Genomic DNA, 19,932 nt, shown 5'->3' on the forward strand with positions numbered 1-19,932 from the left:
ATTATGCATGGGGTGGGCCGCGTAGAAACTAAAAATTCGTAAAAACCGGAAAAATAACCGAAATAAAAAACGGCTTGCACGGTTAGCATCGCTAGGTTACGGGAATTTTTTTAAAACGGAAAAAAAATAGCCGATTAGTGACGCTGACGTACACAAGTCAAGAAGAGATACGCAAATACGAACACAATGTCTCAAAATCGTTTATTACAGCAGTATGTGTTTGTTCCCCATGACCACCACCACAGGGGATAACCCATTGCAGGCGAGTGACAAATGCAGCGGATCCACATACACGGTTTACAACGGTGAACTGGTTGTGGATTAGAAGCGCAAGTTCTTACAACCCTCTCATTTGCATATTTCCCCCGAAGTCGCTCGTACCAGCACCACTTATCGGCTGTTTTTTGAGTTATTTTTTTTTTCCTCTCTTAAAAAAAATTCCGGTGACCAGTGGTGCTAATCCTGCAAAACGTTTTTATTTCGGTTATTTTTGCGGTTTTTATTCATTTTTACAGTTTCTACGGACTTTTTGCCCACTTTGTAGAACATCAACTAGATATAAGAATATTTATGAAGTGCCAAGAGTCAATAAAACATTATTTAAAAAGAGTTACAGCTGCAACTGCTCTTAAAATATTAAATCTTTCCCACACAATGAACGCAATACGAACAATTACGTGGACTTTTCAACTTCAACATTTATTTGTTTGCAAAAAGCAAAACTTATGAAGCAATCATGTAACATATTACAGCATTGGACATACGGAGATGATTATTTACTTCCCCTTGCCGCTTTTACTGTTGAACCGTTTATCCTAGAGACATAATACTTCCAGTTGGAAAAAGTATTGAAATAACGTGTGAAACTCAAATACGCCAGTCACGTTGCAAGGAGTTGTATAATTATTAAAATAAAATAAAAAAAAATAACTTTTTATACGGGCACCCCATCCTCGAAAACGCAATTAAAATGTTGTTGTCCTGTCTCTTTTGAGGCTAACAAATAATGCCTCGTTCCTAAGTTCAATATTCGCCGAGATATTTGAATTCAAAATCGGAGAGAGGTTGGGAAAGAACAGCAGAAACTAACGGATACTTCCCCAATCATGCTGTTCTTTCCCAACTTTTATCAATTTTTGAATTCAAGTACCTTAGCGAATATTGCACTAAGAAACGTGGATTTCTTTTTTTTTTTTGGGGGCAACAACTTTCTGTTTGGGTTTTTGAGCACAGGGTGCCCGTATAAAAAGTTGATTTCTATATTTTAATAACTATACAATGCCTTACAACTTACAACATCAATGACGTATCTGGGTTTTGCACAACGTATGGATACTTTTTCTAATTGGAAGTATGCTTATAGAATCAACGGTTCGCCTCTAAGATGCGACAAGGGGACTTATGGAATCACCCTGTATAGGTGAAACAGTTTTTCTTTTTGAGCGTTGTAAACCTTGAAACACTTGAAATAATTCTAACAGTAGCGTTATAGCCGATGTTTTTGGAGTGCGAGGATCAGAAATATATCGCCCCTCACAACTGAATGTTGTTTCAACTCTGTCTGTGACCTGGACAAAGATTTCGCAAGTAGGTATGTTTCAGCGGTAAAATAGTGTTCTTGTCAAACAACATTTTCATAACTTATGGCAACGTGTTTGGTGATAATTGGAGATGTCCTATTTTACCATATTTAACATCGTAGTTTCCCATATTTTTCTCAATGAAATATGGTCGCCAGGGGGTCTATTGATTTTTTTACGCGAAATACATTTCTTTTTACAGTGATCTGTAACGAGTCCTTTATTTTACACCCTCTAGCAATTGTAGCCGTAATTAGCAAGTTTGTCGTTAATTGCATTTATTGTCTACAATTAGTGATATCCCAGCGATCGCAAATCCCCGCATTTTTCACGATGAGGTATGGCGAATACAAGTATTGAAGGTACCTATAATTATTATTTGAACCCCATATGAATATTACTTGTACTAATATCAATTACAACAATTGAATAATTTTTCATTCAGTTAGAATTAAATTATCAAGTGTGTCTGCGGACCACCTGTACCATCATCACGGACCACCTCTGGTCGGCGTAGCATAGGTTGAGAAACGCTGATCTAATCGATAATTACCGTACCTTAATGTGTATAAAGGGTACTTAACGGTATAATTGGGTCACAAAAATAAGAGGTGGTTTATTATACATGAATATAGTATTATAAAATTTTTCCAACTTTTTTCAAAATTATAAGTCCAAAGAAAACGAGGATTGCTTATACACGGGGGTTCCTTATACACGTTAAAATATGGTGACCATCTGATGTCGTCCATTCTCTTCGTGGCAAAATTTATGGGTTATTCGAAACAAGAAGAAAAAAATCTGCTAATTTATTGTTATGGTCTCTCGTATCTGTAATTAGTTTGCAAGGCTAGATGGAAATTATCCAATTTCTCGGCGTGAAACCTCAACGGTAAGAAGGACGAATAAGAAATATCGAGACGCATTCTTCCTCGGACAATCGATGTCTCTGCTAATTGTCTCTCTTGTACTGTTTCTCCGGGATACACTGTTATACACCATACATATATATACAGATAGAGGCATCTCTCTGTTGAGCAAGACACACAGGTGTCAACATCAAGATACTTACTTCTCCTAACTCTTAGCTTTTGCCGCTGATAATTGCGCACAACCCTTGGCAACTGCCAGATCAAAATAAGAATGCCAACTAGTCAACGGAAAGTCCTCGAAAGTTCCTGAAAATAGAATGACCAATCACATGCCGCAATATCGATGGATTTCATTTCTCAGTAGAGAAATGACAACTTCTTAGACCAGTGTTCCTCAGCTTTTCTAAGGAGGACCAGTAAAATGTCTGAAACAATTTGACAGATCGCTTTTGTCCCGTAACACGGAACATTCCTGTAATTTTCGTTGTTAAATTTTTTCTTATACACACACACATTTGCCCCTTCTTTCAACAATACTTATTTAAATTAGTAATTTTGTAATTTTTACTAGTTAAGTTATGAAATCGCGCACGCACACAGCGTTTTTATAATATAAATTATATTATGATTACGTTTTGTCCCCAATTCTTTTGCAATTTTAATTACGATCGGTGATTGCGCCTACTTCTGACAATGTTTTTGATGACGATAGGCGATGTCCCGTATATATTTTACGGATTATTATTTGAAATCCCAGTTAACCGAATTTAATTTTTCCTTAATGAAATATGGTCATCAGATCATTTGAATCTTTTTGTTTTCTGCGATTTGTAATTTTATTACCCTTTTATTTGCCCTTTATTTCCACGCTATCTAGCAATTGTAGCAGTAGCAAATTGCATTTGCCACCTCGTTGGGCATTTCGCCTCCAAATTCCAATTTCTGTCGGCAAAATGTAGTGATATCCTGTATTTAATATCCCAATTTCCTTAATTTTCGTTGATGATGTATGGCGAACCTGAGTATGAAGAAGGTATAATTTCATTTGAACAGTACTAATATGAATTACAACGGGTGAATAATTTTATTAAGTCTGCCTGCGGACCATAGGTTGAGAAACGTTGTCTTAGATGTAATAGAATTTAGCTGCTGCCGTAAATAACAGATATGCAGGGTTCATAGCTTAACAGCACGCACGGCATTTTAATGGCGAACCATTGATCTTGGAGGCATACTTCCAATCAGGAAAATTATCAAATAACATCAGTTTTAATGTGTCGGTATCCGTCAGTTATAATATGCTGAGCATATTTTGTCAGAGCCTGGAATTTCTTCACTCTTAGATCTTGTCGGTTTTTTCAATATATATTATAGCTTAGATACTTCTGATTTTTCAAAAATATTTTCGATCATACTATTGCTTTTTATAGCAACTCTTTCCAAATGGCACTTGTGAAAAGAGGCATTTATGCTTCCCTTCCAATAATACAAAAACTGCTGTTGATAGTGGAGGCAATGAATGTTCGGTCCTGTCTTCTACAAAAACTCCCATCAAACTTAATTTGAAATTGAAAACATTTTTTTATTGGATCGACTTGTAATTTGCCAATGTCCAAAAGTTTGATCAAAATATCGATTTATAACCCATTTTTGACTGACGTTGCGTTTGCGCAACGCTTCGTTTAAAAACATTTATCAAATACTTTTTGTGCGAAATGAACGTTTTTGGGAATTAAAAGGGCTAATGAGTGTCATAGTATTTTTTTAAATTGTTTACAATGAAATCTGATTGTTCATGATTTTTCGAAAATTAAATTTTCAGAAATTTTGTTCCGATTTTCTACCTGAATTTTTTTTCCCGACCATGAACAGAAATAATTTTCTAAAAATATAAAAATAATTTTTCCCGAAATTTTTTTTCTCACTTGCTACATGAGGTTTCCCAAAATTATAATTATTAATTATTTTGATTAAACTCTCATTAAACTAAGATAATTAATTTACATTAATTATAAAGTTAACTACTTTTAAATTTACATTAATTACAAAAAAATAACATGCTAAATTGGTGTCGAATTTTTTGAAACACCGAAAATATGTTATTTAAGTTGCCAGTTATCTTATATAAAAAAATTGTGCAATTTGGTCACGAATTGTATCTAAAATGGATAGGAATACATAAGTACATAATTTAAAATTAATTGGTTTCAAAGGTATCCAAATTCATTCGCAGAGCACCTTCCTATAAAATGATATTGGAGTGAACTTTAATAACATTTTTTGATAGAAAGTGGCTCGAAATGGTGAAAACAATAACAAATTTCGGACTACCTATGCAATTTTCTATGAAAGGTAATTTTTACGTCGAATTTTATGCAAAATTATTGTATTATTCGAAACACGATTGTAGAAAATACTAAAATGTTTCGTTATTTTCACTGTACATTCAGCTAGCCGCTGTGGTGGTCGAGTGGTCATAGTGACGGACTCGCATCGCGAAGATCCGTGTTCGAACCCCACTGGCGCCACAGTGGTGGTCGGCTGAAGTTGGTTTGCTGTGGTTCCCAACTTCAAGGCACGAATCCGAGCCGATCTCCCCGTTAAAAAGTCTCGCCACAGAGAGCAACAGGCCTACAAAGTTACAAATATTCAATCATTACACTCACAATTTGAAGTATAGATGGCAGCACTGAAAGGCACAACACTAGCTACAGACTGTTAGGTGCACTCACTTTGTTCCAGACTCTGCCACGAAGCTGGGCTGGAAGAGATCTCGGCAACGGGATAAGTCCGGCGGCAGAGCCCCTGGCGTTCATTCCTTCATTGTACATTCAGCTAGTAATGGTGCAGGTTATGAACCAAAATTTAAAGGATTGTATCGTACGCTCATAAGTTACACTTAAATCTGCTAATGTGGGTGTGAATTTTTTTTGAAATTTTATTCTACATTTCGTCTACAAAACACTGTAATCGCACAAATACATGTGGTAGACTTTAGATTTTTGTTCATAACCTTGACAATATATATAGCAGAATATCATATTAAAATTCCGTAACGATACAATGAATAGAGTTTTAGAAATATCCGACAAACTTAAGCTGTAATTGGGTTTAAACCTGTAGCTTTGTTATATAAATAAATAAAATGTCAAAAATAGCATTCTTCGTAAAAAACACGTTTAAAGTTGTTATTCGCGGTTCACTTGTATGTAAAAACGCAACACTAAAGTGGGCGTAATTTCGATTCTAAGCGTCCTGCATGTAAACAAAACAAGGTCTATTTTGGAGTTGAAACAAACAAATGGGGCTTTCATAAAAATAAAAATATCAATATTTTCTTCCACACAATGAATGATGTTTTCAACATAGTCGGATTCCTTAAATAAATGAAGCTAAATTAATAACTTTTTACGCAAATTTTAATGGAACTTTAAATCGGATTGAATCGAGTCGATTAACTCAACTGAAGTTTTCAACCGTGATTACAAATTGATCGATTGTCCGACCCCATTAATCGATTAATCAGAACAGCGCTAATATAAATACTCATGAAACCCTAATAAGGCAATATAACACTTGATTTCGTGTTATAGCGTTTTATACACTTCAAGAAGAAAAAGTAAAGCTTTTTTTTTTGAACATTTCATCATTTCCTTTTCTGAAATCTCAATATAATATCCCATACAGTGTATAACGTTGTTTTTTTTGTTTTTTTTTTTTACTTATTTTTCTATCATTGCTGAGGAATGCACAGCAATATGTCTCCTCCACACATGGTATTTTACTCCAAAATGCAAGGGTCAAAAACCGTTTGTGCTCGGCTTGACAAGAAATAGGAGGCATTTGTACCTTTAAGCCATCCTGGTGGTGATTATAGAAACTTCATGAACAGCTCACAATATTATATATCGAATGTTTAGGAGTTGCTTAAGCGCATCTATGCCAAAACGAGCTTGAAATATAAAATGCCTTTACTTGAAATATATAAGAAAACCATATTGTGCTTTTTTTTGAAAGCAACACGGCCAAATAAAGGGTTAAATTAAAGTCAGATTTTTCAATGGTGCATCGTCCTAAGATATCGTTAGATTTGACAATCAGGTTTTTCAGGGATGCCTCTAAGCTGTAAGTTACAGTCAGATTTGTCAGGAAAGTCACAAAATATTTTAGTGATAAAACTCTATTAGAAATGGTAATAGCACCGCTCGTGCGAGTTTTGAACCAAGAATCACGACAACCCAAGCTGCCGAGATCGGACAAAACAGTCAAAATATGCAAAGGATGAAAAAATTTAAGTAGATAAACGTTTTAAACAGGAAATCTCGAGGAGTATCAGTAAGAGTTGGGACCACGAAAATAAGTCGTACTAAACGGGAAAACGTTCTAAGTGCAAACGTTATTAGCAAGATCCAGTGTAATTAAAATTTATGATCTCAGCTACTGGGATTGGTCACTGTCCACCAAGGCAAGGCTGATTAGCGTTTCGACATCGAACCATAATTCATGTTAAAACAGAGATAAATACATTTCAAACTTTTGAAGCTTCAAAATTTTGGTACGGATACACTCGACTTCGTTATATAGTGTTTTATACACTTCCAAAAGAAGAAGCAAAGCATATTTTTTGGACATTTCATCATCAGTCAAAATTTACTTTTCTAAAGTCCTAGTATATGATATCCCATACAGTACAATTTTTTTTCCTTCTAAATGATGGTGAAATATTTTTTCTATATTTTTCCTAAAAAAAACATTATTTTTTTTTACGGTGAAAACTCACAATTCATAGCGGAAAAAGTCCCGCTCGACGGCGTCACTCTTTTAAATATCCATCCGCATCAAACTCTCATATAGCGAAGAACTCGGTATCGATGGATGAACGAATCGAAAAAGGTAGACGACACAATAATAGCCGACACTTCCAAAAAAATCGATTGTTTTTGAGAGAGAGAGAGAAAATAAAATATATACTTGATTACTCCCCGTTATAGGGGGAAAGCACCAAAGTCACGTGACCATGTGGTGCTTTTCTCGGAGGAGTGAATAACATACACACTGCTACTGACGATCGAAAAGAAACTTTACGGGACAAAAACTAAAATTCCAGAAATAAAACTTAAAAAAGTTTCCTCTTTTATCCGGGGATTTTTTTCTCCTGGAAAATATACTGAAACTAGAAATGGGAGAGGAGAAAATATAAATAAGAAACGGGTAAAAATTTTCATCTCAATTTGAGTCAAAATCATTGAGATTCGAACTCTTTCAATTCACTAGAGCGATCATAAATATTTTAACATTACCCCTTTTTAGGACCTTTTTTCGAAAAAAATACAATATGTTTGTTTTTGTATGTGAAAAGAAACATTTTTGTCTGTTTTGGTATGAAACGAGCCGTTTGACGAGATTTTTAGTGCGAATGTCGCGAGAAGTGATGAGGCAAATCGTGAATTTGTCGAATTCGACGTTAAATCGACCATGAAATCGACAAGTTCGCTTGTTGAAATTGCTGCCTACACAAAAGAGACATTATTACTACTACTACTTATTCGTATCAATATCTGGAAAAAAAATCTATCCGAATACGTTTAAAAAAAAAATATTAGTTTGAAAAGTATTTTGAAAGAAAATAAATTTTTTCCTTTAAATTACATTTGAAAATTTGACGATGGAGAACTTATGCCAGGTAATTTACGGTTACGTTACATTTCTACGTTTTACAGTTGAATTAAAGTTTTTGAAATTTTTAGTCACTTGTGTGTGTGTGTGTCTTAAATACACGCAGAATTTTTATAGTTTTACCTTTTTTCCCAACGATGCGAAATTTATTCAACGCATGCGCAGTAATAATACGGGTAATATACAGGTTGTCCATAAATTCGAAATACTTTAAAAATTCATAAAAATTGGAGGTATTTTTGAATGCGGTTTGCGAGCATGTTAGACTGTGGATACACTGGCGGGAAGCGAGAGAGGGCGATAACTGCAGAAAAATGGGCAATATTGTATTTCACAGGACAATGTACAGGCAGATCCGCACGTGGGAAATTTGGTGACCCCACCCAAGCTCTTTCTTTTAAATTCCTTCCTTTTTTCCTCTATTTATCCAGCTACCCTGTTGGGAAATTTGCCTGTTAGGCTTCTGATTTTTGTAGTGATATTTGCATAAAGCAAGGGTCCTTAACATGTGGGTCGCAACCTAAACTTGGTTTGAAGGCACTTCTGAGGTGGGTCATACTACCAGATGCCTTAATATGCATTATTAAAGGGTTCTAGGTCATAAAAGTCCTCATACAATCTGGTTGAAAATTCATTTGTTGCTGCGTCACTAGTTTCAGGGCATCTTAACAACATCGACGGATTGGGCTGGAACCACGATATTTTTTGAGGCTTTCTTGAGCCATGATTTCATATATTTTTGAGATGTCTATTCAAAAATTTATAACACTATTACAAAATGCACAGTAAACGCGTCGAAAATGTTTTAGACCTGTGTGTGTGGCCGCTGTGGTGGTCGAGTGGTCATAGTGACGAACTCGCATCGCGGGGACCCGGGTTCGAGCCCCACCGTCACCACAGTGGTGGTCGGCTGAAGTTGGTTTTCTGTGGTTCCCAACTTCAAGGCGCAAATGCGAGCCGATATCCCCGTTAAAAAGTCTCGCCACAGAGAGCAACAGTCCTACAAACAGTACAAATATTTAGTCACTACACATAACTCACTTCACTTCTGAGATATAGATGGCAGCACTGAAAAATCATACACAACACTACAAATGCACTCAGACTGTTAAGGTACACGCACAATTACACTTCCGGCACAACTCACTAGGTAGTAAATTGCCTATGGCGATAGATCTGAGTTGTGCTCGGTTTGAAAAAAAAAGAAAAAGACCTGTGTGTTCTCGACTTGATCTGGAGATTTGGTTTCTGAATTAATTCTGGAGGTGCTTAGACCGGTGTTGCAAAATGATGTGGTCGCTCGAGCATTCACTGACTCTGACGCCATTGCTCAACGGGGATTCTGAAAAAAAGAAGTATGAACCCCAAAACTAAATTCAGAAATGAAGAGAATTTGAAATTAATGAAAGGCATAAATAATTCCAGAAAAAGTGAAAACATTTTCTTAACAAATACAAATACAACGCCACAACAGGCAAATTGCCCAACGAGGTGGCTGACTTAAGAACATCATGGATCCCCGAGCCATTTTTTGGAGGCCCTACCTACTACTGCTACACCCCAAATGCACCCCCCCCACGGAACCCCCCAACGAACCTGTACATGCGGGAATGTGCGTGTATGTGTAGTGCAACCTGACGTAAAGTTTGTTTCTATGTAATGTTTGTTATGTGTAGTGCTGCCATCTGCCACCAGTTTTTTTTCTAACTATGAGTGAAGTGTTATGATTGAATGATTTATCGTTGTAGGACTGTTGCTCTCTGTGGCGAGACTTTTTAACAGGGAGATCGGCTCGCATTTGCGCCTTGAAGTTGGGAACCACAGAAAACCAACTTCAGCCGACCACCACTGTGGGGTTCGAACCCGGATCCTCGCATCGCGAGTCCGTCACTATAACCACTCGACCACCACAGCGGCCATGAACGATAATACAAATACCAATACAACGCCACAACAGGCAAATTGCCCAACGAGGTGGCTGACTTAAGAACATCATGGATCCCCGAGCCGTTTTTTGGAGGCCCTACCTACTACTGCTGCACCACACATGCACCCCACCCACACCCCCCCCCGGAACCCCCAACGAATCGGTCCATGCGGGAATGTGCGTGTACGTGTAGTGAAACCTGACGTGAAGTTTTTTGTTTCTCTGTAATGCTTGTTATGTGTAGTGCTGCCATCTGTTCCCCTAACTATGAGTGAAGTGTTATGATTGAATGATTCATCGTTGTAGGACTGTTGCTCTCTGTGGCGAGACTTTTTAACGGGGAGATCGGCTCGCATTTGCGCCTTGAAGTTGGGAACCACAGAAAACCAACTTCAGCCGACCACCACTGTGGGGTTCGAACCCGGATCCTCGCATCGCGAGTCCGTCACTATAACCACTCGACCACCACAGCGGCAAAAAAGCATCGTTGTTGCGAGCAGGAACTCTGCCTTTTCCAGGAAACTCCAGCTATTGCAGATGAAGCTCTGCCTATAGCTGGTGTCGCCTTTTCACAATTGCCACAGTGACTTGGCACACTGTCAACACCGGTCCAGGGGGGGTGGACACAGTCCGGCAATAGTGATTCACTTAACCCATGCGTGAACCCGCTACTGCCAGCGTTTGGAACTTACATCACATCTCTCAACGGTAGAACAGGGCAATTAAGCCCTGAAAGTTAAGACTGCCAGCGTTTGGTAAGCGTTGAGATTCGATACTGCGAATAATCCACTAAATCGTAGTTATTGCCGCCCGCCACACAGCTGGCGGCTCAAGGACATTGGCTCAAACTTATGAGCGCAACACACACTAGGCTTCAATGAGCTACGCTCGCCCCCACGATACCATAATGCGAGAATCAATGAAAATATTTGCAATAATCGATGAAAATAAAGCTAAAAATTAATAAAAGAAAATTTAAAAATTGAAAGTTAATGAAAGAAAATGTGTCTAGGACAAAAAAATCCAGAATTATGAAAAAAGCAATTCCAGTTTGAGAGTTTCCAATACCTTAGAGCAGCGGTTCTCAACCTTTTTTGACTCGTGGAGCCCTTTTCAGTATATAATTTTTATATCGGAGCCCCGTTTGACTCGAGGAGCACTTTTTGTATATAATTTTTATGGCGGAACCCCGTAGGACTCTTTTTTTCATTTATCTGTTAAATTTACTTATTTATTTTATTTTCCTTCAGTCGCCGCGGGGCCCCTGGGAAGTGCACACGGAGCCCCAAGGGCTCCACGGAGCACCGGTTAAGAACCGCTGCCTTAATGTTTTTATTCAGGGCATGTCTCATCTGTTAAGATGCCATTGACTGGTTTTGAAAAGAATATAAAACACTAAACATTTAATAACCAAATTTTCAAATTCGAAATAGACCCATGAGTGGCGAAATTGATCGTTTTATTCTTTTGCTTAAAGATATTCGAGTCAGTTTCTATGGAGGCGCAGCCAATAGAAGATTGGCAGGGCCTCTGGGCTGAGACTTTTGGCTGGTTCCAACCCAGACTTTTCACGGGACCTTCAATAGTGAATTTATAGCATGAAAAAACAGAGTGGTGGTTATTGCCCCGGGCTCGAGGGCTAGAGCCCTGTCAGCCCCACCTTTGTGGAGACCATGAAGCTGTTAGTGTTGCGTCACAAAGCTTGTTTTTGCGTGCGAAATAAACTCTCGCGTGGCCAGGGTGTGGGAGATGCTTGAAAACGGGTTTGACATCCAGCTCTAAAAATCTCCCATAATGTTTTTGGTACAGAAAAAAATTTAAAATGTTGTCGATAGAAGGCGCTACATGGAAGCACATCACATAATTCTTGACCTAAGCTTTTCTTCAATCTCTTCTGTGTCCAGAACATTCGTAAAGATTCTGCCAGTGATTCACGACTGAGCTAAAACAACTTCGCCAATAGTGCAAACTCCACCAATGCAATATCACAAAGGAAACCTTTCGTAAGCACCAGTAACAAGAATATTAAAAAATGAGTTGCTAATTCGTACCCCTGCATTTTTATAGGACTCCGATTTGTGTATTTTCTACCGCGCAACGCTATCTACCGACAAAAATCGGAACTTTTTTTTTTCCTTAACCAAAAAAATCCTCCTTCGTGAGAACGTTTTCGCAAACCGCATTCAAAAATGTGCCGATTCCTTAAATTTTTGTTACATTTATGGGACACCCTGTACTACATGCTATTCGTAACATCAGAATGACGTTACAGTGAAAAATATTCGTAACACTAACTCAAAATATCCGCTTATGATTTTGCAAGTAACGAAGCGGGTCGATGTTAAGACATGTCGAGTTCGCCTGTAACACACCCCCTTGGCGACTCGAGAATTGTGTGTTTCAGTCGGAGTATATATTATTATAAGCGACGTTCTTAAATATATGCTTATAATATAAGCATACGGCTATATCATCGGGCTTTATGCATAAGCATCGGGCTATATTATAGCCGTTGTATGTATGCATAAAGTGCGTTATTGAGATTAGCTCGGACAAAATAAGCTTATGTATTTGAATTTAATATAAAATGAATATAATTTTGGAAATGTATTGAAGTACAGCACATACAGGATGTATACAACATTTGTACACATTTTCCCTTCATTTAGTTGATTTGACTCATATATTATTTGAGTTTTTGCTAATGGTTTTCCTTCAAAGTTGTCAGCATTTATACAATAAATTAAAAAAAAAAAGCAACTAATGTTCTTGAATTTTACGTGCCGTCAATCAACGTACTTTTTACATAGTATTTAAAGAGGTGGAGATTTAATGCTTTTAGTGTGAAGTTCGGATTGATCTCAACAACCACGTGATCACATAGTAATAGAAAAAAAATTCAATAATTTGGAAGACGATATTCCATTCAGTTTTTTTCTCAGAAATGCGTAGAAAGACAGAATTTATTAAAATGGCACATATAAATATACTGTTAGAATAGTTATATTTGTTACTCACAGGTGGCGCTTTTTAGCTATGAAACAGGCCCGTCATTTACTGAGGGCAAAGCCAATACCTTCTGCTCTAGAAGGTATTGGCAAGGCCCCCCTGGCTTTTGAAAATACACTAAAAATATGGTATATACAAATATATATATACATACATTGAGTACATGTGCTTTGCCCCCCCCCCCCCACTGGAAAAAGTTGAAATGAAGGCCCTTCTCTATGAAGTATTGGGGTCCGTTCAAGTATTACGTCAGCAAACTTTTAGCCTTTTTTGGCCCCCCCTTGTCAGAAAAATTTCGTCATCAGTTCTTCCCCTGCCTCCTAACGCATATTTGTGGGATCAGAGACGTATACGGGGGAGGGGGGGACAGTTCCAGAACACTTGAGCGATCCGTGATACATTTAGAGATTCCTTGAGTGGCATGTGGCACAGTTTTAGAGCACTTAAGCGGCACCTGCGGTTCTACATCACACTCAAGTTACCCGTGGCCCATTCCAAGATCATTTAAGTGATCCGTGACGTAGTTCCAAAGCACTTAAGCGACCCGGACACATTTCCAGATTACTTGGATCCGCGAAACATTCAGAAATCACTAAAGTGGCTCTGTAGGGAACTTATCAATAGTGAGAATACTCATCCTGCCCGCAAACTATCAAAAGGTTTTTCGTTTTTGGCGCAAAGAGTAAGATGCCATTAAGAATATTTCATATTTTCATAAAGGGTAATTGATGACGTAAGCATCACCCCCTCCCCCTCAACGATGCTGACGTGATACTTGAATGACCCCATTAAAGTGGTGATGTAAGTATTTACAGATAAGGTATAGTTAATGCTATTATTTCGACAATGAATGTTTTGTTACTGTTAAAATTCCCATGGCTTTCTGTGAGAAAAAAACATCGAGATATCACCTCTATATACAATACATGATTGACCACAAATTATCTGAAAAAATATTGTCAAGTAAAAATGACACTTGACAATATTTTTTCTGATAATTTGTGATGTCTCATACAGATGCTGATTTCCCGTATTTTTATCGAGGTGATATGGTAAGCCTACAAATGGATCATATTGTTATTTTTCTACCGGAACACTATTCGTGGGCCGGATGGAACACCTTGGCTGGCGGAAGGTTGTTCAGGTGCAGCCCTGTCATAAACAAGTTCAGAACGAAAAGTGCGCCATTAATCCTTTAAGCAGCAATTAGAAATCACTAAACCCCCTTCAAAATGTCATATCTTTTTAAATGAAGTAGGCTTTTTGTCCGAGCTTTCATGAAAACGAGATATCTCGTCAATGCCGCTTAAAGGGTAAAAATGCAAAACTTTGTAATTAAGAATTTTTAAAATCAATAAAAAATGTTTTTCAACATCATTCTCACTCAACTTAAGCTAACATATTGTGTGTGTGTGTGTGTGTGTGTGTGTGTGTGTGTGTGTGTGTGTGTGTGTGTGTGTGTGTGTGTGTGTGTGTGTGTGTGTGCACGGGACTATCCCATTCCTCATCCTGCACTGGAGGAGCTAACTTGACATGACTTTGACCCTGCTAAGAATGGATCCCGTTCGTAACTCACATATTTACTGCATAAGCACATAAATTCATATTAGCATTGCGTAACTCATGTACATAACTCCGACTTTGTTTGAACACGTTACATCACATTCCCGGAGTAGGAAAAATTCCCCCACCATCCTCAGACATTTTTCTTGTCGTCGGTGTTTCTCAAGAGTTTTTCGTTCACTTTTTTCCCTCGACTCACTCACTCAGTCTCTTAAACTTGCTTGGCTTGACTGCTTCTGGTATTAAACCTCGCAGTATGTCTAAGATAGCGCAAGCCATTTTTTTATTCTTACTTCTCACGCTTCTTTATACTGGCGGTTCTTCTTTCTTGAAGCTTTCCTACAGCTTGTCTTATATTTCACCACCATCTTCGCCTCTTCTTGGATTCCTCGTACAGTATATAGAAGACATCTTCTCGCCCAAAGCTTCTTCTATATATATTTTTACTTTATTTTATTTTTTGGCGTTTTCCATCTACCGCAGTTTGCCGAAGAGATAGCTTTTGCTGTCTCTGGTATTTGACGTGGTTATTGAGAAGGAAGCAGCGGTTTTCAATAGAGAGATGATTCTTCTTCTTCTCTCTTATATTTTTTTCTTGACTAGATCGAAGTGAAAGCGTTTCTTAAACTCCTTTTTCTTTTCTTATTCTATGTCTGGGTTTATTTTCTGACCAGAGAGTGGAATCCCGTTATCCTTCAGTTCACTTACCACGCTTTTCCTTTGGCAAACAAACTGATAGATGCGGCGGCTTCTAGTAGTATCATGATTTATTCATTTTTCTTTTGGCATCGCTGTTGTGGTTTGAGATCCATAAAATTTATATTTTGGGATCAAAACAAAATTCGATTTTTTTTCTGTAACTAAATGGAGGAAATATCGTTTATCTACCCCGTTTTAACAGTAATTAATTTTAGCCATTAAGCAGTAGCCGGTTATTATGCAAACACAAATACAAAAGCCGCAAGAAACAAACTGCCCGAGGTGGCAAGGAAGGTGCAGAAACACCCCGCTCCCCATCTTGTGCAGATATCGGAATGTTCTCGTCGAGATTAGGTGCACCTAATTGAATTTATTTGTCTCAATCTTGTTACACACACACACACACACAGATTACAAGTACGAGTGTGATACATAAATTTCTTCATCAACGGGTGACTACGGGTGACAAACGATAAGTGATCTAAATCTGAAATTTGAATTTTAATATATAAAGTACGGCTGGTCTGTTTGATCGATTAATCTGGTCCGTTAATCGATCAATTGTTAATCGCAGTTAAAAGTTTTAGTTGAGTTAATCGACTCAATCAATCCGATTAAAATTCGATTGAAAATTTTATTAAGATTTTATAATTTGACAACCGATTTATTGACAACCCTATTAGAGGGAAACTGACTTCACAACCTGGAATCGTCCCTTACTAAACGATACTGGTGTTTCTCTTGTCGAAGCAGTTGATTGACGATGTATTACCAACTCATGATCCATCCTATCCATCCCGTTGAAAATTTTGAACACTTAAATCATATCCCCCCGACACCTGCGTTCTCCCCCCAATGTAAACAGGGATCATACAATATGCATAATAACCGAATTTATCACATTTACCACATTTACGGATTTATTATCACCTTGACCCATGCCCTTGCGGTAAAACAGCTTATATTCCCTGTGGGGACAGAGCGGGGGTCAAGGTTGGTCTGACTATCACATTTACCGTAGCAAATATATCACATAAAATCAGGGAAGAGGGATTTCATGCAGGTGAAAATGCTTACCCTCCCCCCGAACTCAAAGAATGTTACAATAAATACGAAAAGGAAGAGAAATATTGTTTTTCCATTATTTATACTGTACGCACATTCCTATACTACTCCCGAAGGGAGGGGGGAAACATTGTCTCTCTTCTTCTGTTATCAAACGAAAAATTGAATAAACGCTAACTCAGCCCCCCGGTAGTTGAACCGCAGGTTGGAGGGGCGTGAAAAACATGATCTTAGTTGAAGCATCGTTTCAAACGTGTTTAGACTGGGCACTGCCGAAGTAAGAGGTTTTAACACCCCATCAAAACCTTCACAGAAAAAGGAATGTAAATGCGTGTGGTTAGCATATTTTTCATTGAAACAATATAAATAATCAGCGCAACAATATAAATAATTAATTAGAGTGGACTTTTTTGATCAGCTGAAAGATTCAATTAAAGGTAAATATATATATTTTGCCTTGATTTTAATATTATCAATTAACGGATAAAATCTTAGCAAAGTTTAATAGTTTTCACTTTGAATTTTTCATTTTGAATGCCCCTGGATTTTTTTGTGTAATTTTATAAACCTCTGAAACATAACATTTCTCTCAGAAGCTCTCAAAAACTTACATCAACAAGGAATCAACTCTTTCTATATAAAAAAAAAATGTATTTACATACACGTATTTTAAACTAAAATGACACAAAAAGACGTACTTTCTAAAATACCAAAAAATAAAATAAAATAAATAGTGCTAATTCAATATACTCGGAACCATAAAGAGTTAAGGAGTGAGATATCTCGTTAATGTGTGTGTGTGTGTGCGCCACTGCAAGTGTTAACGGATACAGAAATTATGTCTGATACACACATCGAGATTTTCCGTTTAAAGCCCATATGCTCAACCCGGCCATGATCCGCGGGTAAAATGTGGCCCTTAGAGTCATCTGATGTGAGGTGTGGCCCGTGACCTCAAACCTAATTTTGTAAAACTGAACTAAGCAGCATATTGACAGATCACTTTAAGGAGCCACCACCAAGCAAACCGCGACCCTTGCTCTGCTCCCAGGAGATATAAGCTACATCACCAAACCTGGCCATATTGCTATTTACTGCCATTAATGAGATGGAAATGGTCGCCTCAAGCTCGTTAAGGGGAAATTATCTTATCTATATCAGCCCTCGGATTCGAACCCGGGACCGTGACAGCAACCTTCACGGTGGAAAACGAGCATCTTACCACCACGCCATTCGATCGCGGGTACATAAGCTGATTCGTCCCAGGGGACGTGGATCATCCAACGATATCCAGGATCGGCAAACCACCAGCACCAGGCCAGGCAGCCACAAGCGAACCAGCAGCAAGACCCCTCCTAGAATTTCCACCCCTCCCTACATCCACTTAAAGGAGCCGCAGTATATTGACAGATCACTTGAGTGACCTCTGGCACAGATCACTTGAGTGACCTCTGGCACAGATCACTTGAGTGACCTCTGGCACAGTCCCAGATCATTCAAGTGGCCCGCGGCACAGATACAGATCACTTAACCACTTTACGATCAAGAATGTAATATTTCGTCTAAACGCCAATGGAATAAATTGAAATAAGTTCTCTCTGTTTCCTTTCGTCTCTCCTCATCTTCGCGAAGCTTTGTTGCAACCCTATAATTTTTTTTCTTGGTTTTTTGCATAGCCTGGTAGGGTTTCTCCCTACATATGATGTATCTTATTAGAGTGGAAAGAAAACAGGTAGGGTGAGGGTGAAAAGAGAAATCCACTTTGTACCTTACAGTTTTATCTAACTTATCTATTATACTGGGCTTGTAAGCGAAGGATTTAAGGGAGTGACCTCGGGCACAGTCCCAGATCATTAAAACGGCACGCCGCACATGCATAGATCACTCAAGTAAACTGCGGCCCGTTTCAAAATCACTCAAGTCCAAATACAGTGATTATAAAATACTGTAGTTCAAAAATATTCGGTTAACGAGGGATTCGCATAACGAGCAAACATTTTTGAGCTTCGTTTACTTATTTCAACGTTATCACAATTGACCCGATGGTTTTTCGCTTTTGTCCACATGCATACAGTGGAATTCCGGATAATATTCTCCCCTACAGTCTCCGGTCAGTGTGGCTCCCTCAAAAAAAATGAAAACAATTTGAGTTTCCCACATTCCAAATGAGATTAGAGAGATGTGCATAGAATATGGGAATCTGTGTAAAATTCTGTAGAAAAGAACCAATCAAACCAAGCTGTAGCAAAGCGAGCAATGAATCTGTTCAACGCCACAATTCAATTTCCTATTTCCGAGAAATGAATTAAAGAATAATTCTGTAGTGTTTGGTCAGAACATGATATCTCCAAAAAATGGCTTTTTGATCTAGTAGTAAGTCTTGCTAATTATAATTAATTAGAAGTGGGATAAATGCGCAAATACGTGCGTACGGCTAAACAACATGCTGACGTATGATATTTTCATTTACATCTGTGTGTATGCTTTATTTCTGTTTTTTAAATGACAATGAAAATGCTTATATCACAAAAATGTGATTTTGGAGTTGTTCCGACCAAACACCACAGAATTATGGGACGAATTATTCGAGTTTTTATTATTTCCTACGGGGGAGTTTTATTCGATAAATACGAGCGATTCGGATAACGTTCACATCGGCGGAACGAATTAAACTCATTAACCGAAGTTCCACTGTATTAGTTTTTATGTACAAAGATGAAAAGTAAAAAGAGTTGCACATGTTTACGAGACTTCTTATCCAAAAGCGAAAAACATAATAATAATAATAATAATGATAGAAAAAAGAAGATGGCGTAAAACAAAATAAAAGAGGATAAAGAACAAAAATAAAACGAAATCTTTAGATAAAAATAAGGAAAGGCTTTTGATATGGCGATCGGAATTTTTGGCGTTTTTGCGAGTGCATTGGATGGCAGCACACAAGTTGACAGGCTGTCGCTGGCACTCAACGAGAAACCGAAATCGAAAAAGTGCTAAGAGGGGAAAGTCTCTTTCACTGAGCTGCCGGCAGATGGCGCTGGCAGCAACCAATATTCTTTTGCCAATCAAAACACATATCCAGCTGCCGTCGCCCCGCACGCCTCAAAAAAAAAAAACGATATTATTAGATGTGCATTTTTTTCTTCTTCTATCTTTATATCATTATTAATAATGTTATTGTATTTTTGGTTCAACAGCAACAACTGTGGAAAAAATAACAAACTGTTTTGGACCGGGGGGTCTTCGACGCATGGACAGAGGGTCGCATGTGGCCCTCGAAGCCGGTTTGTATTGGACTTACTCGGGATCGCATAGGTTACATAGTTGCTGAATTCATAAAAATACTGGGAAAAACCTCAATGAAAAATGTGTTCTGGAATTGGAAAAAGACGCCATTTCAAATATTTACTTACTTTACTCTTTTATTAATTTTCTTAATACTTTTCTTTACATAATATGATTTCTTCTTTACTTAATAATTCTTAACTTTAATCGTCTTTACTTGAAAACTTTCTAAAAATAATAATATTACTTTTTTTAA

This window comes from Pholcus phalangioides, unplaced genomic scaffold (assembly GCF_987345545.1).
Source record: "Pholcus phalangioides strain wild (caught in Gottingen) unplaced genomic scaffold, Ppha-v1.0 ptg000002l_1, whole genome shotgun sequence".
Taxonomy (NCBI): Eukaryota; Metazoa; Arthropoda; class Arachnida; order Araneae; family Pholcidae; genus Pholcus; species Pholcus phalangioides.